The 27444-nt window shown below is 39.8% G+C and overlaps 1 protein-coding gene across 3 annotated transcripts in view; it reads right to left on the bottom strand.

Annotated features, from left to right (window-relative positions):
• The window catches only part of SORBS2 (sorbin and SH3 domain containing 2), a 221197-nt gene extending 195361 nt beyond the window's left edge, over window positions 1–25836 (bottom strand). Inside the window, exon 1 of one of the 3 annotated variants that reach the window (XM_049632546.1) lies at window positions 24956–25836. The gene's annotated coding sequence lies outside the window, so the exon portion shown is untranslated. The remainder of the gene's footprint in view (window positions 1–24955) is intronic. The other 2 variants (XM_049632549.1, XM_049632543.1) reach the window with 2 other exon arrangements.
• Between the last annotated feature and the right edge of the window lie 1608 nt (window positions 25837–27444).

Here is a 27444-nt window from a genome sequence, read left to right as displayed (position 1 = left end):
TATGTCTCAATCTAGCGACACGAATCCTAGGTGGTCAGGCTTTATGTAGTGGTTCTACCCCCAGATCTTTGTCTGGAAGATTTCTCAGACATGGCATAGTTTGGAGATTTTCAGCACCAGTTTTGCACCCCATATCTCTTACCTTTCATTTAACCTTAAGTCATAGCTGAAGAAGCGTTACAACGCCTACCTAATCATCCCCTTTACATTTTGACACTTGGGGTGTACAGGATCACTTTATAGAAAAGCCACTACTAGGAGCAGGGTCTGAGACGCATTGTTCTGGTGGGGGGTGGGGTGGGTAAAAGGGCACTGACAGTGTATTCTAGATCCGAGATAGGAGAAGTCCCCCTGGGACCTGTCAGTCTGTACCTTGAACACCAAGGCTACTCTAGCACCGACTGCTACTTTCTTTTGCCTGCAAACAGCTCTGATTAGCGGTGTGCTAGTCACATCCTTCACACCCCTAATGAACTAAATTGGAGGGTAATGCTCTTCACAATAGTAAGTATCACCTTTAAGTGTCAGGGGATAGGGATAGCTTTAAAGGCAACAAAAAAGAGGGTTTCAAAGAGAAAAGACATGAAGACATGTCTTCATAGACAGAAGAAAAGACATAGACATGAGGAGGAGAGGAGAGATTCTCAGTAATTCTAGTGAGAAGGGATTCAGTGGGGGAAAGAAATTAGCAGACTCTACCTGCATGAGGAAATAAGTAAAACTTGGAGCTTCAGAGTTTAATAATAAGTACATTTTAATCGAGGCATTGGCCAGACTGTTGAGTAAGGTGATCCTAGAATCAATCAGTTATCAAAGGAGAATAACACCGCTCGTGATAAGTAGAAAAATGGCTCGAGATGGGATAATTCTGTGAGAAATTATTTTTATTAAGACAGGCCTCACTTCGTAAAATCTCCCCACAAGGAGAAACCTGCATCTGAGTTTATTTTATAGCATTATATCAGGATGCGCTTATTTGGCAAGTCTTACAATTACACCCTGTAAGGAATCCTACCTACACAAAAAAGATAAAGAGGACTAAATTCAGGCCGTCCTTAAATTTGCACGTCCAATAGTGGGTAAGGGAAGAAGGAGCTGGAAAGGACTTTGCAAATGATGCCCATCGCTGTGGGCACACCTGAGCTATAAACCGCAAGTGACTCTACCATTCTGTAACCTGAACTCTGTTTTCACCTGGCCGATTAAGATCTATCCACTTGGCCTCTTTTTAAAAGACTTGGCACGCATTTGAACACACCTTTGAGACTCCAGACTGGACTTGTGCGCCACATTCTATTTTGGGTGACCACAAAGGTGCTGGAAATTTCAGGTAGTAACAAACACCACAGCCTATAAACCGAAGCACGTGAGATGGTGAGGACATGACTCCGGGTCTCAGGGCACATCCGGGCTATGGGCGCCACCTGCTCTTTGAGGTGCTTCACTCACAGATCTGGACCAGGTTAGCTTGTCATTGTTGCGATGATGTTTTTCTTCCAGTTGACATAATATTGTTCTGTTCCCCGCCGCCCCTTGAGCCATCAAAAATCGGGTTGAAGGCCATTGTTCAAGCTTACTTTTGTGCTGCTTTGAGATGGTCATTAACCCCTGTTAACAGGAAATAGTATCGCCTTCCTTCTTTTCCTGACCTTCTCCATAGAGAACTCCTTCTTACTTGTGGTAACTCATCCAGATTTGAGTTAAATACAGAGATACTCAGAGCCTTCATGTTTCATGCGGAAATTATTCAAAATAAAGTCAAAACAATTTTGTCAAGATATACTTTGTCAAATCAGTTATGTTTATAATTATAATTTATATATTATGTAATTATATTAACTATTATATAAGTTATATTTATATATAATCACATAAATAATTAAACTTATGCAATACATTATATTGATATAATTTATCTCCCCTCTGTTTTATTGTATTTTTTAAATATTATTTTAGAGAGAGAGAGAAGGACAGGGGAGAGGGGCAGAGGGAGAGAGAGGAGAATCCCAAGCAGGCTCTGTGCTCAGCACAGAGCTGGATGTGAGACTCGATCCCACACCCCTGGGATCATAACCTGAGCCGAATTCCAGAGTCAGATGCTTAAGTGACTGAGCCACCCAGGTGCCCCTATAGCGATATAATTTATCAAATAAAATCCTAATTTTATTCTACAAACTCATTTTTACTTTTATTTGAAAAAAGGTAAATTTGCATAGTAACTTCAGAACACATTAGTTTCTTACAACAGAACCATTCAAGAGAGAAATCCCATTTACATCACCTTGAGTTTTAATGCAATATTTCGTAAAACTCTTTGTAAGTGTTAAAGAATTCTTGAGAATGTACAAGGTGAGGAATGGTTATGTAATTGTGCTGCTGTTCTTCCTTCTGAATCGTCTTCTCCCTGTCTTAGTGCACTGGGAAGTTCCAAATTTTTGATTCGGACGTTCAATAGTTTTGAACTTGAAGTTTCTTCCTACACGTAGAAATACACATAAACTCTTAACACCGTTTGCAAAACACCATTTGCAAATGAAAGTGAGCAGTTCCTCACGGGCTATGTCTGCCATTTCGGTTTCACCAAGAAACAATGTCTCTACTATGATCAAAAGGTTCGTGAACAGTCCTGGCTAATTTCTAAGCTGATGAAACATGGCTCTAGTTACACAGACTAGAAGGAGGCAAGGAGATTTGGGTTTTATTTCCCATCACTTATCTCCATTCACTGCCTCAGTGGTTGTGTTAACTCTGTTCTGAGAGAAAATGGCATTGGGGTAAGATGGAAAACACCAAAACAATGGAGTAAGTAAATCAGTCTTTTAACACACATACTGGTTAGTGTCCACACTCACACACAATGCCACATTTAAACTTAAGACATTCCAGATTCTCACTTACATGATAATCATTGTGACTCGACAAGTAAAATAAATGTATCTTTGCCATTTCATCTGTTGAGTATGCACTAATGGCCTTCCCTCAAATGGATAAGGACTATTGACTTCAGGAATTATTACAAGATACCTGAGTAGCTAAGTGATTCTAAAGTTGGAGTTGTGTCTACCTCAAAAGACCCGAGAAATCTATGGACTCATATTTTGCTCCATTATTTGCATACCCACTCACACTTTTATTTATTTATTTAAAAACTTTTTTTTAATGTTTATTTTTGAGAGAGAGAGAGACAGAGCGCGAGTGGGGGAGGGCCAGAGAGAGAGGGGGAGATATAGAAGCTGAAACAGACTCTAGGCTCTGAGCTGTCAGTACAGAGCCCCATGCGGGGCTCCCACTCAAGAACAGCGAGATCATGACCTAGGCTGAAGTCCGACGCTTACCAACAGCCACCCAAGCGCCCACCCACTCACACTTTGAGATGGTCAACTCAAGTAAAAGAGACCGTAACATTTTAATATCAAGAATGTTAACTTCCTCATTCTTGTAGTAGTCCCATTGGGCTGGTAGAAAGTCTCTCTCATTTCACAGATAAACACATTAAAATCTATCACCCAACAATTGGCTTTATTAATTTAGGGCACAACTCAAGATCCCCTGCTCATATTTTCCTGAAATGAGCCACTTTTGTGACTCAGCATTGACTCGTATCATTGAAGTTGTCCCTCTTCCACATCACATAAATGGAAAGACAACTGATTTTGGTACTTGGTTATAAATATTCCATAATGTTTACACTCCGAAAAATTTGAACATTGAATTGAAAACCATGAATATGGGGGGAAAGTAATCAAATATATTAACATGCTTTTAAGATATGCTGCTTGTAATGATGCTGATTAAAATCACATTTTTCGTAAACAACTTTGAAGGTTTTTCTGAGTACTAATTCTGAAACGTATGCTAATTTTCAGTACAACTTAAAAACGACACCTGTTTTGTTTGGGGCACCTGGGTGGCTCAGTCATTTGAGCATCTGACTTTGGCTCAAGTCGTGATCTTGCCATTTGCAAGTTTGAGCCCAGCATTGGGCTCACTCCTGTCAGCACAGAGCCCGCTTTGGATCCTCTGTCTACCTCTCTCTGCCCCTCCCCTGCTTGTGCTCTCTCTCTCAAAAATAAATAAACGTACAAAAAAAACTACACCTGTTTAAATTAGAATGAGTATACTTTGTTATAGGCCACACCTTTATTTTCAGTGGTATGCATACATTCACCACCTTCATAAGAACAAAATATAGGTAATACATTTATGAATACCATAAATGTTTAAGAAAAAACTTTCCCACATTTCATATGATTATATGTTTTGTTTATACAGGCCTATAATTCATGAATTGGGCAATTCAGCCTCATATACAAAGTATAAGTAGACCTTGAGAGTAAAAGCTCCAGGAGGGTAAGAACTTCTGTCTTGTTCTTACGGTATAGAGCCTAACTCCTGAGGAAACCTTACCTCATGCTGACGAAAATGAAGGATGGGATGATGGGCGAACAAAGTTAGGCAAGGCAGGTCAGCAAATGTATGTTGGATGGTGACTGCTTTGGGTATGATCTTTTGAATTGTTCTTTTTTTTCTCTCTTCCTTTTTCTTACTTAAATGCCTTGGGTGATCTCTTTCGTCTAGTGTTTTAAACTAATTGTGAGATGGAATTCATCAAAAAAGTTATTGCTAACGCTTGCTATCCCTCTTACTAAGATCACCTCTCAACAATGTGAAAGAAGTCAGATTGTTTTTCCCCAAAGTATACCCTCTCAGAGTGGCCACTTTTCTTCTTTAGATCCGGGTGCTCTAGTTAACAAAGGGAAATTGTTCAACATGTACATAGCCACAAGACTCTCAGTTCTTCTCGAGCCCCAATTGAACTGTATTTTGTTCCAAAGTAGAACTAATCATTCTTAATCCAGAGGTAAAACCATTGTTGCCAGTAAACAGAGCCACTGGCATCCAGTTCAGAGGACCAAGCTGGCAGCGATCATTTCTTGGTGGCACATCTTCCTCGTCACCTCCCAAGTTAAAGTGGAGGCAAATTTTAACAGTAAAACGTATCTCTAGATACGTTTGTATCCAGAGAGTTTTGTTTGTTGGTTTGCTTTGTTGTAATATCATAATTAGATGTCTAAACACGACTGGTGCCACACAAGTTCCTTTGTTCCTCATCTATATGTACCTCCTTACTTTGAAATTTTCATAATTTTAAGTAGATTTAGAAAATATGGACAATCAAAAAGAAGGAAAGAAAAAACACCCACAAACTTAACACAAAGAAAATCATTATCGACCTTCTAGATTTTCTTTTCTCCCTGCCTCTTTATTGTTGTGCTATTTCTGGTCTTTATGAATAAAGAAACTTGGTGTATTCTTGTAAATGGATGTTTTCATAAAGCCCCAAACAAAAATATAAAGAGGATGGTAAAATGGAAGTTATAACATTTTCTTTTGGCTGATCTGTATTTCCCACAAATAGGCAGTCTAGAAAAATAGAGTACAGGGTTTGGAATCTGGCTGACCCAAGTTTGAATCCTACCTCATATGTGACCCTGTGCAAGCTGTTTAACTTCTCAGAGCCTGTTTCCTCTTCCGTAAAATGAGAATAATACCCTCATCAGAGTGTTTCTGTGAATAGTCAATGAAAGGCATTTGAAGAATTTGGCAAGCTGCCTGACTCAGTATGCATTCAATGAATGGTAGCTATTATTATTATTATTTATAAGAATACCTACTGTCATTTTACATTCCTAACTAACTGTGTACATCAGAAAGCTCAAGACCATGTGACATGAAGATTAATTTTAGATCAGTCCAAAAGAAACATAATTAAGCAGGTAAATCTATTGGAAAGAGACCATATAATGCGTTCTTAAGCAAGTACTTTAGAATTGTAGGAGTAATTAAAATTCTCCTCTGTTAGCATAGTTAATGGCAGGATGGCGATTCTTTGAAATGAAAATAGTGGTCTCCCCCATTCTATCCTAACATCATGTTTGCAGTTGATGCTTTGCATAATTTGTGACCCAATGATTAGTTCACCTTGGTATGATGCAATATAGTCAAGACCAGAAGTTACAGAAGTGGGTTGTTTTTCTCTTAGAAGTTTCTTTGAGTGTTAAGGTAAACTTCAAGTTTAAGAACTATGTGATCGTTAAATGTCTGATGGGTCTTACAGTAAGAAGTTTTAAATTGAATTATTTATCTATTAGTAATTGATTTCTGCATTTCTCTTTCATCCCAGGAATTTTTTTTAAGTTTATTTATTTATTTATTTTGAGAGAGAGAGAGAGAGAGAGCACGCGCACCAGCAGGGGAGGGGCAAAGAGGGAGGGAGGGAGGGAGGGAGAGAGAGAATCCCAAGCAGACTCCACACAGCCAGTGCAGAGCTTGATGTGGGGCTCAAACTCACGAACAGTGAGATCATGACCTGAGCCGAAATCAAGAGTGGAACTCTTCACCAACAGAGCCATCCAGGCACCCCTCATCCCAGGAAATGTTTTTATTATTTATTTATTTATTTTTAAATTTTTTTTTTTTTTTTTTTTTTTTTTTTATCTTGAGGGGGAAGGTAGGAGAGAGGGAGGGACAGAGAGCGAGAGAGAATCCAAGCGGGTCTGCACTGTCACCATAGAGTCCCACGTGAGGCTTGAACTCACGAACTGTGAGATCATGACCTGAGCCCAAATCAAAAGTCAGATGCTTAACTGACTGAGCCACCTGGGCACCTCAGGAATTTTTTTTTTTTTTATTAATGGCATAGTTGTTTATTGAGACTCTGTTATGTGCTAGGCACTGCCTTGGGTACTTCCCACAAATTATTTCATATCATAGAATGAGTGGTCCTGTGATCTAGGCATCATATCCTCATTTTTCAGGCCCCAAACCTGTGGCTGAAGGGTGTCAGAGGTCACAGAGGTCACACCTCCATAACTGTCACGTCTACAACTGGACCTTGTACACCTAGCTCTCCACAGCCTCCTGCCCTGTCTGCTCCCTCCTTTCTAGCAAAACTGGGGGGACTTTCATGCTGGATCAGAGGAACCTTGTTTTTGATAAGGCATATACACAGGGAGAATCAATTATAGGATATCAAATGTTAAAAAGTATTTCATACTTTCTTTTTCTTTTTTTTAAGTTTTTTTTTAATGTTTATTTTTGAGAGAGAGAGAGAGGGCACGTGCTCACATACACACACACACACACACACACACACACACACACAAGTGCATGCACAAGCAGGGAAAGGGCAGAGAGAGAGAGAGGGAGACGCAGAATCCAAAGCAGGCTCCAGGCTCTGAGCTGTCAGCACAGAGCCTGATGTGGGGCTCGAACTCACGGACCGCGAGATCATGACCTGAGCTGAAGTGAGACGCTTAACTGACTGAGCCACCCAGGTGCCCCATATACTTTCTTTTTCAAAGAAAGAATACTGTTATTTACTTCAAAAAAATTTATTTACATTTAAGAAAATATATAAATTTTCTTTAAGAATACTTAAGTATTCTTAAGAAAAAATACTGTTATTACTGATTTTTAAAAAAGTTATGTATTTGGGGAGGTTTGGAGGGGCAGGGAGAGAGAGCGTGCTAGCAGAGAGGGGCAGGGAGGGGGAGAGAGTGAGAATCTGTCAGCACAGAGCCCGATGCAGAACTCGAACTCACAAACCACGAGATCGTGACCTGGGCTGAAATCAAAAGTCGGACGCTCTTACCCAGCTGAGCCACGCAGGCACCCCTGTTATTTATTGACTTTTAAAACTAAGCAACCAAGAATAAATAACATAAAATTGTTTACTAAATATAATAAATGACAAATTGTAATTTGGGTTTTTATGACAATCACATAAAGCAATGACAAGCTGGGGCGATAGGGCAGAGAAAGGAGCACGGAGAGACAGATGGGGGAGGAAGAAGGAGGAGTCTGGACTGGAGCAAGGAGTGGGGGGGGGGGCACACTAACATTTGTGAGGATCTAGCGCCATTTTGGTCTTTGGTGCTATTCGATGAGGTAGACCGCTGCTTTCATACATCATGTGCTACAGAGAGTCTGAAATTTGTCATTAGATTTACAGTTTAAGGTAGAGGGACTTTCATTCACAGAAAGCTCTCAATTAAAAAAAAAAATCAAATAATACACCTTCAAGCATCAGTCTGGAACTAGACCTGCGAATGTGCACCCCACCCCAAACTCTTGGTATTCTGCTCATTTGAGGAAATTTCCGGTATGTTTCCTTGGTCCAGCGTTCCTCCCATTTTCTGAGGAGGCTCAATCTGTAGACTTCCATGATAGATACTCTCTTATCATGAGAAGGGGTGGGAAAAAAGGGTTTTCTAGAAGGCAAAATAATAATGAGGACTGCCAGATACCTACTAGGTTGGGGGCTCTGTAGGCCCCCTCAACATGATGCAAGGATTGGGGTGATGATGTTGTGGCATGATTGAGCTCCTGGCCCGTGTGTGTGTTTATGGGAAGCGTACAGCAGGACTCATGCATCCCAAGCCCTCCCCAGCCTGGAAAGAGCCTGCTTTTCCTCAAGCCAGGAAGAGTGGCTGCAAGCAGTGATACTCCAAAGTATCATGTCACTAGTCACCTTATTAAATGCATTGAATCTGATTCACAGAAGGCAAGAGTGTTCACACATGATGCATAAAAATGCAAGCTGTGTGCAGTATGGGCTTCTCAGTCCTGTAATCTGAGTATTTGCCCCTGACCCTATCCTTCGAAGGGCCACAGGCTGGGTTTAATACTCTCTGGTAATCATCTTGAAATTATTAGTAATTTTTAAATGAGGGGTCTCACATTTTAATCTTGCACTAGGCTCTGCATATTATGTAGACGTTCCTGCTTGTAGAAAAGTTCAGCAGAAATAATCCAAGTCTCTCGAATTTTCTGAGACTCTAATCTCTTATCTCACATCCTTAAAAGATAGAAAAGCAAGGTCTAGGGCAACTGTGGTACTTCCTCCCTCTCTCCTGCCACTGTGTAAACTCTCTTTACTCCTCCTCTGCCCCCACCCCACCCCCCGCACCTAATAAGCTCTCTTTCATTTGCAACTTCAGATTTTTATTCTGGTTCTCAAATAGACATCTTTTGCACTGGCTCTAAAGGTCAAGAGCTGTGCTGTGTGTACTGTTACAGGGACCACACGATTGTAAAATAAGTCATTACTTTTTCTTAGTACTGATTACTTACTGAAATCTTTTGGATATATTGGGTTACATACAATATATTATAAAATTGAGGTCATCTGTTTCTTTTTACCCTTTTTTAATGGGGCTCTTCGAAAATTTAAATTTATATGTGGCTTTTCAGTTTGCAGGTTAATTTTTTTTTTCCTATCGGTCTAAATCTCCTGTTTTTAAAAACCATGTTTTGAACTACTCTACTGAGATGCCCCCTTGTATCTCCATCTCAAAAACTCTCAAAAAGTCTCCCCTAAATATACTTTTCCCCGAGTATATGACTTTCCCAAGACCGAAAACTAGAGTTCAAGCTATACCCCTGCCCTCACCCCCAAGTGAATATTAAGTACTATAGATTCTTTCTCCATTTCTCTTGGTTCCAGCACTTTCTCTCCAGACCTAGTGTCCTATCCCAGCTGGGGCTTTTGGCCTTTCTTCCTGTAGTTTGCACTATTCCTCTGTCTGGTATCCTTGTATCACTGGGTCTCACCTGCATCCTTTTATACCGCTAGACATTTTATAACGGAAATCTCATTATTTCACTTTTCTTGATTGAACTCTTTCAGTGCCTTCTCATCTAACTCAGTGTGACACAATTACATTACAATCTGGCTCTTGTCTGCTTGTCCAGTTTTACTTTCTGTCTCTCCATGTCGGGCACCCTGCATTCTGGTCATACCAAGAACTATTAGCCCTTGGAACACGTCCTTCTTGCCTCTGTGCTTTCTCGCACATACTGTTCCTTCCTCATGGAGGGCTCTGAACATTCCAAGATGAATGTCCACGTGTTCTTTAGCCCCCCAACACTTCCTCAGGGATGCCTCATGAGCTCCTCCACCAAGAAGATCCCGTGCACATCCCACATCTCTATTAATGCAATACCACACTGAATTAAAATTGCCTATTTTTAAGACTTTGCAGTCACTGTCTTAAGTGCGTACTAAACACTTAGGAAGCGACTGATACATCGTACTCTTGGCTGAATAAATCCCTCACTCTTTCCTCCCTGACTCCCACTTTAGTTCATGTCTGTTTTTATCTTGCCTGAGGTATTGAAACTGTCTCTCTGTAACCATTTCTTGTTCTTTTTATTTACTTTGATATACTGTTAACAGTTCTATCTTTTTTTACACACAAACACGAACATTACTTTTCCCCACTTAAAGAATCTCCAATGGTGGTTTTAGTTTTCTAAAGAATTAATCCAAACTACTTAGGGGCACCTAGGTGGCTCGGTCGGTCAGGCGTCCGACTCTTGATTTCGGCTCAGGTCATGATCTCAGGGTTTGTGAGATTAAGCCCTGCCATGGGGCTCTGTGCTGACAGAGTGGAGACTGCTTGGGATTCATTCTCTTTCTCTCTCTCTCTCTCTCTCTCTCTCTCTCTCAAAATAAATAAGTAAACTAAAAAAGAAAATCATTCAAACTACTTAGCATGAGGCTGATTCTGATATTGGTGATAAGAATAGGTGTGGCTGCCATTCCTTCAGTGTTTCTGATGAGGCAGGCGCTATGCCCTCATTTACAATAATCTCATTTAACTCATGATCATCCTTACAGGCGTGTGCTAGTATCTCTACTCTACAAATAGCAAAATAGAGGGTCTAGAGGGGCGGAGGGACTTGTTCCCACATACTCGCTTAGCCATCACAGAGCTAGAAGTGAAATCCAAAGTCATGTAACAGCAAAACCCATCTTGCTGACCCCACAGCACACCAGACCCTCGTCTCCCTATTGTTCCCACATCCAAGACCCATCAACCCATCTCCAGTGTTCTTTCATGTCTTTTCTTTTTTTTTTTCTTCAATATATGAAGTTTATTGTCAAATTGGTTTCCATACAACACCCAGTGCTCATCCCAACAGGTGCCCTCCTCAATACCCATCACCCACCCTCTCCTCCCTCCCACCCCCCATCAACCCTCAGTTTGTTCTCAGTTTTTAAGAGTCTCTTATGCTTTGGCTCTCTTCCACTCTAACCTCTTTTTTTTTTGTTTTGTTTTTTGTTTTTTGTTTTTTCATTCACACATGTTTTTCTCTCAATCCACAACCTCCCTGTGAGCCATGCACACTTCTGAAATCATCAGGTGGATCATTCACACCTACTGTGACTCTTTGCCCCCGTCTTGGCACTCGTGATGCTGCACGATTATTAGCATCCCTTCCCTTGTCCCTGAAGACTGAAGCATCCTCAAAAGCTGTGACTCCCACTGGTCACCACTAAACTGGGTTAGCCTGGACAGTCAGTGGTGCACAGCACTTGCCTTTCTGTTTAACTGAGTTCTATAAGAATGATGATAATACTTGAGGGGGCACCTGGGTGGCTCAGTCAGCTGAGCATCCAACTTCGGCTCAGGTCATGATCTCATGGTTTGTGAGTTTGAGCCCCTCATCGGCTCGCTGCTGTCAGTGCAGAGCCCATTTTGGATCCTCTTTTCCCCCTCCCCCCCGCCCTCTCGGCTCCTGCCCCACTCACACTCTCTCTCTCTCTCTCTCTCTCTCTCTCTCAGAAATAAAAATAAAACATTAAAAAAATACTTGCAAACACTTCTTGAGCGCCTTCTATATGCCAGGCCCTGATCAATAGGCATGAACAACCTATTAACATGCATAAGCCACTTAATCTTCACAAAAGTTTTGGAGATAATTTACCTTTTTACTTTTTATTTATATTTCCCAAGGAAGTTAAATTGGTCGCACTTGTGACTTTAATAGAAAAAAATCACTTTTGCTCAATACTAGACTCCATAAAATAAAATTTGCCTAATATGCTGGTGGTCGTTAATTTACATTCTTTCTTCCCAACAACTGCATTTAGTCCAGTAAGATTTCACTTCTTTTTTTTTAAACAAATTTTAAAAATTAGTACTCACTTTTAAAATTCATGTGTGAAGATAAATGGAAAAAAACTGGTGGAGGCAATTTAAATATTTTAACTTAAGTATACTAAGCAACCATGTTCAATGGCTTAAAAAATGTTACTTTTTGGGGCGCCTGGGTGGCTTGGTCGGTTAAGCGTCCGACTTCGGCGCAGGTCACGATCTCAAGGTCCGTGAGTTGGAGCCCCGCGTTGGGCTCTGTGCTGACAGCTCAGAGCCTGGAGCCTGCTTCCGATTCTGTGTCTCCCTCTCTCTCTCACCCTCCCCCATTCATGCTCTGTCTCTCTCTGTCTCAAAAATAAATAAACATTAAAAAAATTTAAAAAAAATGTTACTTTTTAAAAAAGTTTATTTATTTTGAGAGAGAGTTTGTGCAAACAGGAGAGGGGCAGAGAGAGTGGGAGAGAGCGAATCCCAAGCAGGCTCTGTGCTGTCAGCATAGAGCCCAATGCAGGGCTCAATCCCACAGGGCCATCAGATCATGACCTGAGCTGAAATCAACAGTCGGACACTTAACTGACTGAGCCACCCAGATGCCCCCCTCTCACCCGCAAAAGCCACTCTTTGAAATGTGGATCTTTTCCTGCAGAGTGGCTAAAAAGACATCATTGTAATCTTTTATTAATTAAAAATGTTATAATCAGAAAAAAATGGCTTTAATACTACATAATATTAATGGAGGTAATAATATAATATTGGTAGAGGTAATATATTCTCAAGCTATATACAGTCATCTGTCCATTCCTGTCTTGAATTAGGCTGTGTCTGAGGTTCGAATTTGTTTCAGGTTTTCCTTCACTTTCCTGATAGCTAAAATGGAATTTCTAGCTGCCTACTTTAGGCACTTTCGTCTAGATATTTCCAACAAATGTACCCAGTCCTACATGTCCCAATATCTTCTCCCTTATATAAAAAAACAAAGCAAAAAAACCCCCACAAAAACTCTTCTCTACTCCCATTTTGGTTAATGGCCTCATCATCTACCCAGTTACCTGATTCCTCTTAAATTCCGTATCTCTTACCACCCTGAATTGATCAACTGATGAATGAGCATTAGAAGGTGGGCCCGAGATCCATGAGGCTGAGACTTCGTACCCTGATGGGGCAAACGAGGATCTCCCTGAAAAGTAGCTTTGGTCATGTCCCTTCAAACACACACACGTGCGTGGCTTCCAAAGACTTTAGAGCACTCAGAGCTAGTAACGGGACCACAGAAATTAGGAGATTCTTACAATATAGCTCTAATCCGTGAACAACTAAAGCCAACAGTAGTGGTTGACATGGAACCCTCCTCTATTTCAGACGTTATGCTACGTACAACGTAGGTGTCTTTGACATTCGGTATGCTCATTTTAGATGAGAAAATCACGTTGCAGGGAGGTTTTATACCTTGGCCGTCTTCACCGTAAGCAGACTGCAGAACCGAGAATCCCACCCAGCAGTGTATGAGTCTGAAATCCATGCTTTTAAACACCAGCCCCAGCCTGCGACATACCACTTCCTGTTAAAAAGACTGGATCAGAAAAATATCACCTACACTGGCCATTCACAGTCATAGTCATTTATATTAATAATTTTTAAAAAATGTGTCTTTAGACATTTCGTGCCGGGGTATACAGGAGGAGAGCGTGTGAGACGGTGCTCTGCCCGATACGCCCTCAACTCCTGGCTCTCGGTCCATTGGCTTTTACTCCATTTTCCGTGTGTCTCTGTTGATTCTCCACTGTGGATGGGACCGGGTTCCTCCTCCACCTCACTTGCATCTTTGGACCTTACCCATACCTCAGGGTGGCAAAGTCTCTCCTTGTGAACTTCTTCAACCTTCTCATAGCTCTCAGGGAATGGACCCACTTACTACATTACCTCTACTACTCCCAGGTCCCAGGCTCCCCAACTCCCTTTGAGGCTGGGCTATCCCTTGTCCTTGGGTCTTACCTGCCTTCTCTAACCCCTCTGGGGTCTTGTTCCTGGAGCAGACACTTTCTTTTGCATCGTCCCCCTCTTCTGCTGGAGCTTTGTCCATAGCTATGAACAGGCTTAGCTCCTCGCTGCCACAAATTTCCTCATTTCTCGTCCTTCCTCCCCTTTTCTTTCTACTGTATCAGCTGGACTCTTCTCCATGTATTTCCTAGCTGTATCGTTTACTTCCACATCCTTAAAAATACTCACTTCTTAATCTTTTGATATGCCTCTATCCCTGCATTGGAATGAAACACTCCTCAAAGTCAGCAACTGACTCATAAGAATGAAATCCAGGGGGGCATTTCACTAAGCCTCAGTTTCTTCCTTTCTCATGTAAAATGGCAATGATAGTATATACCTCAGAGACTGGTTGTGCAGACAACGCAATTATGCTCAAGCAGCGAGCGAGCGGGTGAGAACTCAATGTTAGTTGAGTGAAACAATTCTTGATGCCTACAAAGCTTGTTTTTCTGAGTAATTGTTGAAATCCCACTTCATTCAAGTCCTATTTCAAATATAATTTTCTCTAAATCATCTTCCCTGATTCTCAGAAAACTTCCTTCCTTCCCTGAGCTGGTTATTACCATCTCTAGAACTTTATCTTTTGAGACAGAGGTTCTACCTCATCATTGTATAAAAGTAGCTTTTGTGTGTCTGTTTGAAAGAATAGATAAATGCATTGATTATATCCCCCTTACAGCACTTTATCACCTTCTGTCTTCAATTATAGTAAATTAGAGCTCTTGTCTTCTCTCTTTCACTGCACTGTAAGCTCTTTTAATGGCTTTCTGGATCATTTTCTTATCTTTTCATTCAGCCTAAACACATGGTAGGTCCTTGATGGGTGTGCAATAAATGAATGATATGAAAACTCAAAAACCATTTTAAAATGTACAATTACAACTTTGACATCATAGTAAACTTGGCTCTGTTCTCTCCTTAAGTCATACACAGAACTGTGGATTTCTCATTCTCTGCTTTCCCCCAACAAAGCCTCCTTTTCAGTATCAGATAAAATTGGAAAGGATGTGACTAGCTAACTTATACTAACGTACAATCGAGACAGCAATCTTTAAAAGTCTGGAAGGAGGAGAGTTAGAGAACTTGTCAGTGTATGGTCAAGCCCATCTACAGGAAAGGGTGACTGACTCCAGATATTTCGCTCCTCTTGGCAGTTAGAAACTCGTGGCTCTGTTGTATTTATTGGCCAAATATAATTTGATGATAATTTTAAAACCATTTGTCATGTGGCATTATACTTGCTGGATGACATTCTGACTTTATTTCCCAAAAGAATACACTGATCAATTAATAATTTGACCATTCTCTTTGGCCAAGATAAAATACTCTCACTCTCGGAGATGCTTTAGATAGAATGCATAGAGATTTCTCAAAACTGCTTTGCTTTTGGTTGGAAATCAGAACATGAAGATTTCAAACCAATACTTCCACTAATTTCTGCTAAACTCAGAAGTTGGTTGCATGACCCCATCGGATAACAAATACTTGGAGGACCAGGGTCCTTTTAGGTCCTAGTTCAGAAGCTCCTGCTCGCTCCTCTTTCCGGTTTTAATCTGGATGGTAGAAACCTAGCGTCTCTTCTCACAGACTCAGAAGCGAAATGCAATAAAATGACTGAGGAGTCTGGGAATGAGGCAGTTCGTGAATGGAACATTCCCCAGGAAACATAATTTTATGATCATAATCTTTTAGTTCTTGACAGTCGCATAGTGAAATATCAGTGTCAAGAAGAGTGAACCAGAGTTTTGAGGGTATGTTTTCCCAATTCATTTCAAAGGAAGCAAAATGTAGCCTTCAAAATGATTATAATGCATTAATGCACCATGTAATAATATATGGATCAAGTTCAATTATTTTACCGGAGAACTGCCAATATATGAGGCGCATGTCCCCCTGAAGGGACCTGTGGGACTTTGTGTCAAAGGAAGGTGATTTTCAAACTAAACTAGATTGTTTAGGGCTTTGATTGTCATTTGCTTTTATTTATATAATGAGGGCGATGGAAGTCCTCTCTGCTGCCAATAAATCTAGAAAATAATTTAAAATATGTTCAAAACCCTTTGTGAACTGCAGAAGGAAGTTGTTTTTTTAATTCAAGAAAAAAGTCATTATTACAGAAGTCAATCAGTTATGTTAGTCTTATAAAATTAAATCTCTGGTAGAAAGGAAGCCAGTGATATAATCAGCTTTCAGACCACATATCATGTAAAAAGTCATGTTTCTAAATAAAGTCAGTTTCAAAGAATTCAGGATACATTACCATTCATCTGAATTACTGACCTAAAAAAGCCCTTTTCCCAAAACAGATATATTTTCAACAAATGAATAATGGTTTTTACGGTAAAGGAGGTAGCTATGCTTTCCTACATTTTTATTGTTTTCTTGACTGTCATAGACAACTAACATATAGTTAGGTTGTTTAGGAGGTTACATCAGGGAAGAAGTCTATAGTGGTTTAAATGAGCCAGATCATTTTAGATTGTGTTTCCTCTGTTGAGGAGTCTGATGACTTAAAAAGGATTGCTCTGACATTTAACTTAGTGTTTTACATGAAAAACATTCTAACCAAAACCAACCAAACAATTCAAAAAAACAAAACAAAGAAGCAAACAAACACTAAGGATGTGCAGACTGAATTAATTTTCTCATGATGTTTTTTTTTTCTTTCTTGAAAGTTTATTTATTTATTTTTAGAGAGAGAGAGAGAGAGCAAACATGAGTGGGAGAGGGACACAGAGAGAGAGAGAGAGAGACAGAGAGAGAGTGAGAGAGAATCCCAAGCAGGCTCCGCACTGTCAGCTCAGAGTCCAATGTAGGGCTTGAACTCACGAACCATGAGATCATGACCTGAACTGAAATCTGGAGTTGGACGCTTAACCAACTGAGCCCAGGTGCCCCTCTCATGATGGAGGTTACATGGAATAACAGACAGTATATATTAATTTGACTACATCCATTTTCTTTGGCGTGAATATTATTTGTTGACATACGATATAACTGCCTACTTGGGCTAATCATCCTTTACTTAATTTACTCTTGGTCATACATGTGACAAGATGATGGTGGTAAAAATAGAAATAAAACTCTGTTGCTCTCTCATGGAGTTTACTTTTGCACAGAAAGATTAGACATATACAAAAACTTCATAAAAATGAAATAAAAGAAATATAGTGTACAAAGTGGGATGAGAGCATCTAAGAAGTAGCAACTCAATGTGTTGTTCATTAAATCTCTCTTTGGGAAGTAATTTAAGATCATTTGAATACTTCTGGAAAATTCCAATTAAAATAACCTTGGAAGTTTTGTAATTTCCCAGATCCTTCATTACAAGGTAACATGTGTAAAGCTCTTGGGATAGTACCTAACACAGACTAAACTCTATACAATTTGATATTATCGATACCTTTTGGATTGAATAAATTGAATAATTTTTTCTGTAGTTTATTGGACTCTGGTTGTTCGGGTTTTTATTGTGTTCTTAGGTTTAATCAGAAGCAGATACTTTGATTACCATGTAAAGTCTTCTAGCTCTTATGTTTTGTTTTTTTTTTTAACTTTTTAACGTTTATTTATTTTTGAGAGACAGAGACAGAGCACAAGTAGGGGAGGGTCAGAGAGAGAGGGAGACACAGAATGCAAAGCAGGCTCCAGGTGCTGAGCTGTCAGCACAGAGCCCCACGTGGGACTCAAACCCATGAACCGTGAGGTCATGACCTGAGCCAAAGTGGGACACTTAACCGACTAAGCCACCCACGCTCCCCTCAGCTCTTACAGTTTTTAAATTGAAAATATCTCCCAGACTGATCCCTTTTTCTATCCCGAATTCTCTATTTAAATATATATATATATGTATATATATATATTTTTTTTTTAATGTTTATCTATTTTTGAGAGAGAGGGAGATGGTGTGAGCAGCAGGGGCAGAGAGAGAGGGAGACACAGAATCGAAAGAAGGCTCTAGGCTCTGAGCTGTCAGCACAGAGCCTGACGTGGGGCTCGAACTCATGAACCATGAGATCATGTCCCGAGCTGGTCAGACACTTACCCAACTGAGCCACCCAGGTGCTCCTCTATTTAACTGTATTTTAAAGCCTTAAAATAAAGATCTTAAATTTTGTAATTTTAGGTTTAAACTTTCTCTCTTAGGCTTATTTAAAAAGGAAAAATTTAACTTTAGTTGGTCATATTGCTTGATGAATGCGATTATAACCAGAGGCTTTAAGAAAGTGAAGAGTAGAAATCAATTTTTCTTGGTCTGAATTATTCACCAAACGATGTGTTACATTTGAGCTTTATCTAAGCTTCTGGTTCCACTCTTGTTTTATAGAATTATTAAATACAGTGCTTCTCACCAGGAAGACTGTAATTTAATTTTTAAAGTAATAGCATTTTCTAAAATTGTGATGTTTTTTATTTATGTTAAATATGTTTCTATTTATTTATGTCATTTTATTTTATGATTTCAGAAAAATCATAGTTGTTGTAAATTATTACTTTGTCTCTGAATTCAAGCAGCCTTAGCACAACACAGGGAAGAACTGATCACTATGAGCTATTTATCATTCAACAAATACTGACTGAATATTTCATATATTGACCTGTTTGCTGCATGCCTGCAATGTTCCAGCCGCTCTTCTAAAGCAAGCCGCGTTTTCCCTGTGACTCACTCTGCCCAAGCAACCTGGCCCTTTTCCTCCTGCTAGCTCTTGCTACTTTCTGCGCCCTCGTTGACTTCTGCTACCTAAACAGTTCAAGCCAGTGCTCAAGGTATACCAAACAACGCAAGTTTATTCACACTGTTCCAGAACAACTAAGTGGTTATCAGTTTTTTTTTAATCTTCACTACTAGTAATCATCCTTGCTATTAATAATGCTATGCCAGGTAAATTTTTAAATCTAGATATTGAGAGGCAAATGCTTTTAGAAGTTACTTATCCCCACAGGATATAGTATATAATATTTACTATACTGCAATTATGTACCTGACAGATTAGGTACACTCGTTTCAGAGAGGGCTCAAACTGTTCACCAGATGACACAATTAGCCCAGGACGGATGAAATCGTTATCCAGTATTTTTTCCTTTGTTAACTTAAACACAGAGAATTGAAACACTTAGATGTGAAGGCATCTTGATAATCTACGAAATAGCTCACTTTTAAGCAACCAAGTGTTGCTTTTTTGGATTAGTAATGTTAAGTGTAGGAAACCTTATAAAGCATTATGATCTGATATTACTACAGTCTAAAGAGCCAGAAGTAGCTGACTTGTCACCAGATGGTAGATGATTCCCCACAAAGTCAAAAGCATGTGCATGTTTTGTTTTCAGTTTTGTTTTGTTTTGATCAAAGGGCTGCTGTCTCTACCATGGTCACCTTCATAGAGGGCAAATGTCTTTCAAGAAGCTAACTTTCCCCACTTAGAAGACGGTACAGGGACTTCAGCTTTTTAGAGGAGGACAGAATGACTATTTACACAGATACATTCTCTACAGCATGGCCGATAATAATTCTTTAGAATGTCTCATTTGCATATGCTTTTTCTGTGCATTAAAACAAAAACACCATTCCTCATGCCATTCCTTGCTTGCACTCTTAGAGAATTTTAACATGTGCTGCAAAGCTTGGTTACAAGCTTATTTTTGCTGTAGTTTTTTGGATTCCTTATGGCTGAGCCTTTTAACCACTGTTCTGAAGAGAACATCAGGAGGTTTAGAGCCTGCAGGTTTTATGCTGTTCCTCACATTCCTGAAAAAAAAAATTATTAGGAAAAGAATCCAAAATGAAGAATTATTATTACGTTGATCGGACTCACTCTCCAATCAATGAGGATATAATTGATTACAATAAAGTATTTTTGATTCGCAATTTATGCTGACAATTGAGAAAACATAAACAAAGTCAAAAGATTGAATGTCTAGGTTAAATAGAAAGTAAAGCATTTAAAAAGTAGACAACCACACAAATTTTAAAAAGCACTGAAACTTTCAAATACTATACTTGATTAAAAATAAATTTTCCTTAAATTATAACCTGGATGTAAAAATAAATTAGGAACTATAATGATAATATCGCTATGTTATTATTATTTTGGGGGGGTAGGAAAATTTCCCTTGAAAGTGAGATCTTTAGTTAGATTTAAGAAAAGTGAAAACCTTTTTGTTTTTCTTTCAAATAATGCTTTTTAAAGGTGCATCATCAACGCTGGACATATGCATACCTGACCTGCATGGGGAAGGAGGAAACCACTGTCTTTTGGCTAAAATTCCTAGCTGGTGAAATAGACATTTCTGTGTTGAAGACCAGGAGACAAGAAAGTATAGTTCCAGATGGCTATGTCATGCTGTTAAAACTTAAGAAAAAAAAAAAAAAAACACGAACAAGGAAACTTGTCTTTGCTGGTTCTCTGTCACTTAAATAAGATGATCTTAATTAACCTTAAGATGGAATAAGAGTTCCTAATTGTCAATATTGGAACTCGGTAGCTACAGAGGTGTTTCCTTAATAGCTACAGAAGTGTTTCCTTAAGGCTAAAGGCATATGTCTTAACTTTTTCAGAAATGAGGTAAAGAGATTTGGAAAATCACCATATAATTTTTTGCAGTGATCATTTAGAATTTGATATACATATCCATAAAGAAATCATTAGTTTGGGGATCATTTTGAAAAAATAGCTAATATAATAAAATATTATAATACTTTATTATAAAATGCAACAAGAACAGACTCATTTTAATATCAAATGTAGTTATAAATAATTTAGGCCTTCAAAATATAACTTACTTAAAATAGAAAATACTAAAAATGATGTACAAATACTACAGAATCACGTTTCCTGAAGTCTAATTACTATGGACAATTTAAAATAGCTGATTAAATGTGCTTAGTTCTTTAAGATGAATAGAACCAATGTCATCTTACACTTTTATTTAATTAGCATGCTATACATTAAAATCAGCTGGAAGATAGCCAAAGTAAGCCTTAAAAGGACAGCATAACAATTAAGAGCTGCCATTTATTTTATACTTATTTTAAAAGTCAATGCTGAATCATAATGTGAAAAAGTGCAGAAACCTGAATTTTTAAAAAATTTTTTTAATGTTTATTTTAGAGAGAGAGACACAGAGTGTGAGTGGGGGGAGGGGCAGAGAGAGAAAGTGAGACACAGAATCCGAAGCAGGCTTCAGGCTCTGAGCCATTAGCACAGAGCCTGATGTGGGGCTTGAACCCATGAACTGTGATATCATCACCTGAGCCGAAGTCGGTCGCTCAACTGACTGAGCCTCCCAGGCGCCCCTAGAAACCTGAACTTAAGTGATTTTTCTAAATATTTTGATTTCTATTTCAAACATTTGTATATTTGAAACTTCCTAATCTTTGCTAATTTATGTACAAATTTCATATAATACTAAATACAACTTTTGCTTTCAACATGGTTATTGTGGACACAAAGTAATATATATTAAATTCTTCTTAGTAAAATTCCTAATCCATTCTTATTTTTGATTACAGCATTGTGTCAACTTTTTCATAAAAAGGCTATAAACCTTTAGGCCTAACTAAAAAAATGATTATCATGCCATATAGCATAGTAAAAGTGTGGGAAGTCTCTATAACCAGAAGTATGTGTATATTAACAGAGATCCTAACAGGTTCACCCAGGAGCCCAAGTTGTAGCCTAATGTAAGCCTAACGTAACCAGTGATTACCAGTAATATTTAGGCTTATTTAGGAAAATTAAAAGAAATTCTGCAATTATAGGTTCTATGTCAATTACTTGGTCTCTTTCCAGTTCATGACCTCTACTTCCTTCCAGCTTCAGTATGAAGAATAATTCCATAAGTATCTTCGTTATAATTATCAATTATCAGCAATTCAATATTAATTTTAAATGGTCTGATTTTAGAATGAACTTCTAATAGGAGTACTTACTATACTTATTTACCCCTGCAAATTCATAATACCTGTAAATAAAAAAAACCCCAGCATCTTCTAGTTACTAAAGCTTTCAAGCCATTTCTGTTTAAAGTTTACATTTTGTAAAATTATTCCTCAAAAATTGCCGATATAGGACATTTATAGCTTTTATCACATTGTGGCCCCGAAGCCATCTTTTCATCGTGAGGGAAATTAGAGACTCATTGCTACTTTTCAATATCTTGAGTTTCTCTGATAAGGTAGTATAATATATAATAGGTTTTCTGTTTTGAGATCAAGTCTGTATTTACAGTCACTAATACGAAAATAGTGAAGTTTGAGGTTACCGGGACAATGACTAAATGCCAAGTCCTGGACACCGGGCAAAGTACATTGATGGGTCAATAAAACTCTGGGAGCCTGTGAGCAGAGACAGGATGCAGTACGGTACAGGGAGCAGAACTACAGACATAAGATTCAGATGTAGGCGAAGGAGAAAGTGAGGAAGCATCTGGGGAGACATCCTGGCTACATTTTGAAGGATACATGACAGGTGGCTGCCACTGTGGGGAGACTTAAAGAAAAGGCTGTACAGCGGCTTTGCCAAAGTTCGGTATAGTGGAGTGCCTGGGTGGCTCAGTCGGTTAAGCGTCCGGCTTTGGCTCAGGTCCTGATCTCAAGGTTCATGAGTTGGAGCCCTGGCGTCGGGCTCTGTGCTGACAGCTCGGAGCCTGGAGCCTGGAGCCTGCTCGGGATTCTGCGTCTCCCTTTCTCTCTGCCCCTTCCCTGCTCGTGCCCTCTCTCTCTCCAAAAAACCAAAACAAAAAACAACATTAAAAAAAAAAAGTTTGGCATAGTGCATTTGGGAAATTACAAAGTATTTGATATTGCTAGCAAGTGATCTGGGAAGTGGCAGAAAGTAAGGGTACGTAAATAGACAAAAGCTAAGGGGTGGTTTTGAAAGATAGGTATTACATCTCTGTATGTGGTCCTTAAAGTTGTTGAATTAATAACTGTGTAGATGTGCCGTGCACCAGTGGACTTAGAATGCTAATCTTTTGTAGCATATCGCCTTTAAAGGTTATTAATGTAGGGAAAAATAGCACAGGTATAAAGTTTGTGTGTCACCCCTCCCGTGAGCCAAGGGTCCCCTCGCGCATGGTGCCCCCACGAAGGCAGAAGGCGCGGCAGCAGGTGCACCTGAGGTATTCCGCAGATTGTTCGTCTCACGGCCACTCGAAGAAGAACTAATACAAAATTGTTTTCTTGTTGCAGGTCTTTTCACTGTGCTAATTCTAAGCGTTTTTATCTTTTTGTGCAAAGTTCTAAAAGGAATTAAATTGGAGAGAAGCTCTCTCTACCTTTTATTCTGTTGTAACAGAAACACTTCCTTGGCTGATACTTTTATTTACAGAATTTAGCTCAAAACTAAGTCTGTTCATGTAGCTTTCCTTTGAAAGCTAAACAGGAGTGGAGTACAATGCTATCACTTCCATTTTATTCCATACAACGCCTCACATGCAACAAATAGGCATTATTCCTATTTGTTCTCACTATTAAATGTTTGAACGTGATTCCCTAGACTGAGTTTGCTCAGTCTGTGTCTTTGTATCTTGAGTACCGGTGACATTTAGAACATGAGTTTTGAAAGATATTATCCCTCTACTTTATAAGTCACTTACTAGAGGGCTTTTGCCATTGCTGTCTCTGTGAAACAGGTGACGTACGCTCATATGTAGCAATAAAAATTATAATATACTTAATTAATAAAGGTGATTCCCATGTCATCCGTATTTTGGGGAAAAAGGAAGCAATAAAAATACATTTCTTAGGAGGAGCTCTCAGATATTCTTTATTTTACATTTCATGGTAGCCTCAGTCTTCGGTAGAGCTTTTTATTCAAAGTTTCCAACAAAATGTTTTGTGTGAAATATTTTCAGTAGCATTGTAAACGATCTGATACGTTGGTCGACCAACAATAGAGTTGACTTAGGGAAAGCAAGAATGTTGTTGAAACCGAATTTAATCGTTATTTGGTCATTTCCTTCTCAATGCTTTTGATTTGACCCATTTCAATGCACAGAAACAGCTCTGTTCCTCAGAGACTCTCAATCAAAGAAATACTCACTAAGGGGCAACTCGTCCTGCAATCCAAAGTCTGTGCTATTGACAACAAACATCCGCAGCAAACGTTAGTGTTTGCAGGAGGTGTGCAGTGTGTTTGGTTTCAGTCTCTGTCTCTGAAACCTATCCGCTTGGGAGAAAAACTGGGCAATAGAAGAAGTTTACCGGCACATACTATATAGCCGTGCTTGAACTCAGTGCAGAGATCTCCCTTCCTTTCTTTCCTTGGATGCTGAGCCGGGGGGGGGGGGGGAGCACAATGGGGGTGTTGTGCTCTGGGCTAGCGTGGCATGCGTGATACTAGGAAAGGAAGTGTGAGCCGCTTCCAATATCTACACCGTTTGCTTTACAACCACCCTGAAGTAAATCAAACGGCACGCCACGACCCTAAGCTCAAAATAAGCAAGTGCAAAATCCACTGGCTATTGTGACCTAAATAGGGAACGGAATTCCTTGATTGAAATGTATACGTGGGTATGCTGTTAAGGGCTGTCAAAGAAATCATTTATGCAGCTTCAGAAATGCTCCATAATTTTCACACTGCTGATTTTCCATGTAGTTCTCTTAATATATGTCAAAGTACAGTTAATAAAAGGATCCATTGTGTATAAGGGAGAAAGGTTGTTGGTTATGAAGACTGTCCAGAACAACAAGCTGTCATGGTTTGTTACAACACTAAATATCTTAAACCCCAAGGCATATTGTAATTTTTTTTTTTTTTTTTTGGTCATACAATTTCCGGAGCCCAAGTCACTATAACAACTCTATGTTTCTGACACTATTTTATGGAAATGTGTGTGTGTGTGTGTGTGTGCATGCTTCTCTGGGGAATCCAGAAAGCACAATGAGTGTAAATCTTTGAGGTTAAGTTTTGCTCCAAATTATTGTTATGCATTGCTTTAAAAAAAAAAAAAAAGGCAAAGAAGCTTACCTCTGTCAGTCAAGAGGATACGCAGGGACCTCCTTCCCAGCCTCAGTCTCAGCGTGTAGGCAGATTCTCTGCGAGCCAACAATCTGTTAACAGGAAGCAGGTACACCCGAGAGCGCCCGCCTGCGTTACAGTCCGGTGCCCATCGGAGCACACACCTGCTTCTTCAGACCTGCGGCTCATATGCAGCAGCCGCGCACAGGACCGCCGTTCGCAGATGGTAACGCCCTCCTTTGGGGTCACTAGTTTTCAGGATAAGCAGCTAGAGAGCAGCTGCGATAACATTGCAGGGGAAGCTTGCCTGCCCAAGACAAAACCCTCTTCTGCCGTCTGATAGCAGATATGCAGCATGATCGCTCTGCCTTCCACTTTCTCAAATCAGCTCATGGGAACAGCAGGCAACAGCTTGTCCAAACGGCAGCTCGCGGGCATGCTTGGCCGTAATAACTGCGTGCTAGCCTGCCCATTTCTTCTCTCTTCTCTGAATGGATCTTTCGAAAATGCTTCTTCCAGGGCGACGCTCAGCAGAATATGCCACACGGTTTTCCATAAGTAAAATGGCTGGCCCTCTCAGCACTGCTGCAGACAGCTCATTGGGTTCCACTGGCTTTTCGTAGTCATGGCAACAACCAACAGACAGACTTAGCAGGCATGGCTGATCATGTGCGGCACACCGACACAGCTTGTTAATTTCTTTTCACCAAACTCCTCATTTTTCGCGGAGGGTAGCTTCCGGTGTCTTTCTAAATGTTTCACCGATAGCACAAGTGCTCTGAGTTTTCAGCTTTCGTGAGGAACTTTTGCTAGATGAGCCAGTGCTCCATGTGAAATTGAGAAAGGGAAGCCCTTCTCGGTAGATGGATTCGGGTCTTTCCAGGTTAATAACATGTAAGTCACTGTAGAGACGCTAATGGGAACCATTGTCAAAACAGATTCTACCTTCACGTCATCGAATGGGCGTAAGGGAGATTGGCAGATGTGGGCAGTTAGACTTTGTGTTTTTGTTTATTTATTTTTATTGTTTAAAAAAATTGTTTTTTTTATTTTTGAGAGAGAGAGAGAGACAGACCGTGAGTCGGGGAGGGGTAGAGAGAGAGGGAAACGCAGAATCTGAAGCAGGCTCAAAGCACAGAGCTTGACCTGAGGCTCCAAACTACAAACTGCGGGATTATGACCTGAGCCAAAGTCGGCCTATTAATGGACTGAGCCACCCAGGCACGCCTATACTTTGTGTTTTTAAATGAAGAGCTTGTAGCCACGTGATTGAAACAAAGCCCTACCACTCATTATATAGGGCCAACAACAACCGAATCACATAAGGATATTTTATAAGAGGCAGCCTATGGATTTCATGCATCTAGTTATTTGAATATATTTTGATGTATTATACAATTTAAGATAGAATTTTAAAAATTCCCCTTTCCTATTGCAGAAAATGATTATAACTTATTTTTAATTTAACTATAACTTATTTAATTTAGCCTAATTATAACTTATTTTTAATTTAAAAATACTTTAACAATCCAAACCAAATTAAAAACCTTTTGCTTTACACATTATCTCCAAAGCAGGAATCGTTTTACTTTCTCTGTTAGATGGATCACACCCCATCCTTCCTTAAAATGTCACCTCCTTTGGGAATTCCCCATGATTAACGCTGTTAACCGTTTATATTTTCTGCAAAATCCCCACTCTTCTCTTCAATACTGTCACCGGTCACGGTCTATGCGATGTATTTCTAAGACACCATCCCATTTTTTTCATTTCTAGCAACCTGTTTGAAAGAGCCGCGCTAACACTTTGGATTTGTAAATGTAGATGCTTCATTTGTTAGTAGTCATCGATTTAGTATTTTCCCAGGATTGCATCTCCCTACCCCCAGCGGCACACTTGCCTTCCGTAGCAATTCACCAACGTTAGTATGCTAAGAACCCCATGGATGCAGATTTGGTGACCCCATTTCCCTTCCCTCTCCAACCACATTCACATCTGGTAGGTTTGAGCCACCTCAGGGTTAACAGATCTAGGGGATGGGCCTTTCTGCTTGGTACAGTCCTCGTGACTCCATATTGTTTGAAGCCTGCTCACCTGTTCTCATTTAAGTTACCTTCCCTTCAGTTGGCACCTTGAACTTGCCCCTCCCTTCAACTTCCGCCTCATAACCCGTTCTTCACTCCTCACGTTTCAGTAACCTTGCATTACTCCTATTTCTTGCTTCCCTGTCTAGCAGATGGCCCTGCTACCTCAAAGCTTCTCAACCAGATTTTAGCTGCCCAGTACCTTTGACCTCCATCCAAATCTGCCTTTTCTACATAATCTGTCAACACCTTGCTCAAATAGACCACCCCGCCAATGACACTCCCAGGCAGAATACGCAGGGGCCTCCGCCATGCTTCTGCTGTACCTGGGACGTCCCTCTACTGTTGCCATACTTTTTGTGTCCCGTTGACTTGTTAGCTATGTCCTTTCATGTCTGACTCTTCTGCTCTGTC

This window comes from Panthera uncia, chromosome B1 (genome assembly GCF_023721935.1).
Source record: "Panthera uncia isolate 11264 chromosome B1, Puncia_PCG_1.0, whole genome shotgun sequence".
In the NCBI taxonomy this organism is placed as follows: domain Eukaryota; kingdom Metazoa; phylum Chordata; class Mammalia; order Carnivora; family Felidae; genus Panthera; species Panthera uncia.
Note: the sequence above shows the minus strand (reverse complement) of the source record. Positions and strands in the feature narration are given on the sequence as shown.